Below are 4810 nucleotides of genomic sequence, written 5' to 3' on the forward strand. Positions count from 1 at the left end.
ATTCTTCAATAATTTCTTTACTTGATTCTCCATAAGGTCCTAGTCTAAAAGGTCGGGCACCTGCCATCACTGGTATAACATGATCATGAGGCCTTTTTGGAGGAAGGCCCTTGGGTTCTTCAAATAGAGCCACAAACATATGTATAAGATTTCTGATTTCTTGAGGCCACTCACATGTTCTGGCTCAAGCCAAGTCAACTGCACTCAATTGCATCACAAATAATACCGAATCATTCTTCTATACAGCTTGCAGTTGAAGATTTGTAATAGGTGCACAAATATTCAGTTTTTTGGTAACAGGTTGGGTTCCGGACAGGCTCGTGGCTATTCGATAAGTGCCAACCCGGAGTCTTTAGGTTGACCCGGATACACCAATTTAGTACAAAATGTACTATAACGGCTAGTTTTTTAGGGTTAGGTTTAAATACCCCCTCACCCCCTTCCTTCATTTGCTGTTGAACCAACTCGAGAAAAATGCCTTCAAAGCTTCTTTAGAGCCCTCCCACTCCTTTAGTGCATTAAATCTTGCAAGGATTTGAGAGTTGGGATTGGAAAAGTGTGATTTGAGTGCTAGTGAGCAAAATTCCATTGTTTGAGCACTTGAGGTCTTCATCAAGCCGTCAACTCGCGTTCTTTACTCTTGGAGCTTGAAGCTCCTAGACGGCTAAGCGTCACCCGGTGAGCACCCAAGCTTGTGAAGTGCCCCGAGAAGTTTGTGAGGTCATCCTCGCCTCCATAAAGAAAGAGAAAAGTTGAGTAAGCCCCGAGCTCGATCTTCGTGGTTGCTCGGTTGGGATAAAGGTTGAGAGAGACCCGACTCTTTATGAGCACCTCAACGGAGACGTAAGATCGTTTGATCTGAACTTCGGAAAACAAATTTGTATATCATTTGATTTCTTTGTTGTTCTAGTTGTTTTGGGTGATTTGCCCTAATCTATGTGATTGTGTGTTTCTAGCTACAGGTGATCCTTTGAAAAGCTTCTATACATCTTTAGGAACTTGTGGTAACACGTGACATCAAGTAGATTTACTTAGAATTTCACATCCTTCGATTTCCTGTTTCAGGAAACCTGGACTATCCAGGCAGAACCCGGAACCTCCGGACCCGGTGTATCCGAGTTGACCCAGATTATCTGGATAGTTTAATCTGCTGCAAATTTGGAGATGAGGTGTCACGTCCCAAATTCTTAATCACGCAATTAAGCATAATCATGCTTCTTAAGCATTATATTTAATTTTGTGTAATTATAATTCAGAACGCTAATGCACTTCGTTAAAAATCAATTGGATGAGAGAAGCAAATTCGGGAGAGAAAGGAATTAAATTCGTAGTCAAACGGACTTCTTTCTCTTGTACGTGGGCCCACCGGCCGGCCCCACCATCTCTCCCTCCACTTGGGCAACAACCCCACCTGCTCCCTCACTCCCACTCCCGTGCCTCTCTCCTCTCCCAACCGGCCTAAACAAGGGGAGCAAGGGCCCTCACTCCCCTCTCAAGCTCTCTCTCCCTTTCTCCCAAAATCCGACCTCAAGAGAAGGATTTGAGGTATGCATGTGGTACTCATGCGATCCTTAGCTCATAAGCTTCATATCCCTTCAATTTGTTTGCTCTTTCCCGAAATATTCGAACTGGATTTGATGTCTTTTAGTGTTCTTGGTTGAAGCAGAGGAACACCGAAGTTCTTCGATTTTCCTCCGTTTCCTCCATTCCCCGGCGATCACGCAACTCCATAAGCATCTTGGGTAAGTCCCTTAGGCTTTTCCATGGCATGAATTCATGATTTGGGTGGTCGATTTTGAATTGGACCAAAGTTCATGAGTTTTGAAGTTTTGAACCGAAATGAGGATTTAGATGAGATTTTAGTTGGGAATCGAGTTACTAGGTTGATGGATGAATTCTAGACTCCATCAACCATCTCAAACATGTTCTTCTTTGGATTGGAGAGGATTACAAATCGATTTGGCAAAGTTTCCCCCAATATGAAGCTTTTCTGGAAAGTCCAAAACTTCTGCAGAAATTCGCGGATCTTCCGCAAAAGTGCGGAACTTCCACAATTACTATTCATCAGGCGGTCCAAAAGTTGTAAAATTCATAATAAATTCTCCGTAGCTCCAAAAATTATTAAACAAATTTTTTTGGTTTTGTAATAACCTAATCTACCTATTAAAAATGTACCCAACAATGAAAGAGTTAATTAACTTTCTTAGATAAATTAATTAGGTTAAGGCTTCATTAATTCACCGTTGGTTCTTTGCGAGTCCAAAATTGATGAATCCAATTTTGCTAGTGTCTTTATGACTTGTTCTATCTAGGAAAAATACTTTCAGCCATTATATGCATATTGTGTCATATATATTTGCACTTCATTCATACTCATGGCATTTCACGCGTTGATCCTTTTTACAGAATACCGATCCGTCGATCCCGGAGGACCAGGACCATCCCGACAGTCCCCACCTATTTGAGCCAGTGCATCAAGGCAAGCAACTAAGCATATTGATTCATCTTGTGTAATTGGATAAACCTAAAATTGATGAAATATGCTTATGTATGTATGCATGTTTAGTGAGTCAGTGTCGGGTACTAATGGGTAGAACCTATGCCGATTGCATTCTTCTACTTTGAATACTTGTGTATTTATATTCCTTGTAGCCTTGAGATGTTGTCAATGTCTATGTATGAGTTTGACTTATATGCTTAACCATGCTTAGGTCATTCGGTAGAAGTCGAACGACGACGCATCCCGTTGTTTGTGAGAATAGGACCTTCTTATGATTACATACACTTGTTGAGGTTGAGATGGTTACATGAGTGGTAAGTATGAGACGAGATGTGGACGGTGTTAGGGGTGATGTCTGCCTCAAAGGAAAGTCCTGGGGGGCAGTTCGGGAGAGGAACCCGGGCACCGTAGACCGTTTGCATCGTTTAAGGCCGATCGTCGGGGTAGTTGGCTTTAGGACTTACCTTACTCACCACATGCCGATCTAATGGTAAGGCGAGCCGAATACCTTCGCAGCTGTGACTCTGTGGGCCTGAACGTTGACAGTGTAAGCGGCGGGCTTGTAAGTGGTACTAGTTTGCTCTGGGAGTAGTTCTAGTACCGCTGCGCCGAGCGATGCAAGATCCACACGGTTAGGGCTGGTTGGGAAAGGTTGTCATGAGTACCCCCTTGTGTGCACTTTAGCGGGTGGCACAAGCCGTATGGTCCTCGTGTCGTGTGGGTCCAGGATCCCCTGCAGGGAGTATAAACAGTTCGAATTACCGCGCTCTCGATCATGAGCATGCTATTGTTTCATTTGCACCCGGTCGTAGAATTTCGAGTATGGTTTGTGGTTCGGTATGTGGGAGATGGTGGTGTTGGTTCTTGTTACTTATTGATACACATGTTGGTTACAGTTACACTTGTTCAGTTGTTAGTTGCTAGGGTAGTTTTCATATGTTTTAGTTAAGTTTCAGTTGCTCATACATATGTCTAGGATGCTTAGTGCATATGTTTTACCTAACCTGTGGCTCATCCTTGCTAATGATCAATGCATAATCCTTGGAGTCAAGCTATGTATATGTGCTCTATATGGTATAAGTCTTGCGAGTACCTTCGTACTCATGCTTGCGCTTTCAGGTACTCCTGCTGTTGAGGAAGAGGCTGTTTTTGGCTACTTCGTGCCTGCCGATCTTGGTGGCGGGCAAGAGTAGTGCATCCTACTCTGAAAGTGGTGTTTTTGAGACGGTGCCTAAGGGCATGCGGCACCGTTCTCTTTTGTTGTTTATAAGTTTAACTTTCCGCTACGTAATTCTTTTGTGGTTAGGAGTTGAGGGATTTTATCTCCTCCTAGCTCACTTTTGTTGTAAATTGTTGAAATCAGTTGCATGCTTAATACTTGTAATATAAATGTTTATTACTCGCTCTTTATTAAGATATGTTGTGATGTGCATGTTGGAAGGCGTGTGTTCCGATCTTTGGGCACAAAACATGTGCCGGGACTACCGGAGCGGTATTTTGTTTAATCGCTGAAATCATGATCGTGTGAGTGATCGACTTAGTGATTAATTAAAATACTGTTTGGACGGTTCCTCACATGAGGTCTATCACTCCCAATGGCAGAGCCACCCAATCAGAATTCCCCTCCATGAGGGAGAAGAACAAAAGTTTCTTGAACAAAAGTAGACAATGCTGAAAAACTATAGAGAAGAAATCCAAGAGCGAGAGTCTGGTGAAAGTAGAAAAGATGAGGCGATGGAGTTTCTCCTCGAGGGAATAATAAGGCATTATCTCCAGGTAACATTCAGAAAACGATTCTGCTACGGAACATGTTTCTGTTGTGCCTTGATCGACGTGAAAGGCGAAGTGATGACATCGTATGAATCTCTGCACGCATTAAATGCGTTTGTAACCATCGGTTCAAATTTCAAAAGGTTTTTTAACTCTACTCAAAATCGGGTGTTGGCTAATCGAGCTTTTAGTCCTTTCTTCAGTTTCTAGTGCAGTTAATAGCAGGACACTCAACCCAATTGTGTTTCCACACGATACTCAGAATAGGATCCGTTCTTGTTTGATTCTCTCGACTGCAATCCTGAACCACCTTAATCAACCAGGCTTAGACTTGGCGGTACTCGTGTAGGGAATTGCAGCAACCCTTCCTCCTGAGCAGAGTTAGGGGGCTATTATTGAATATCTAATTATAGGGTATGTACGCATAAATAGTATACCATATACGAATAAGGTATGCCGTGTGCACGCTTAACAACTTCGGATATTATGGAACCGAATCTACAGTACCTGATACTCCCGAAGATCCAGAGGGCACATACT

This window comes from Phragmites australis, chromosome 14 (assembly GCF_958298935.1).
Source record: "Phragmites australis chromosome 14, lpPhrAust1.1, whole genome shotgun sequence".
NCBI classification, from domain to species: Eukaryota; Viridiplantae; Streptophyta; class Magnoliopsida; order Poales; family Poaceae; genus Phragmites; species Phragmites australis.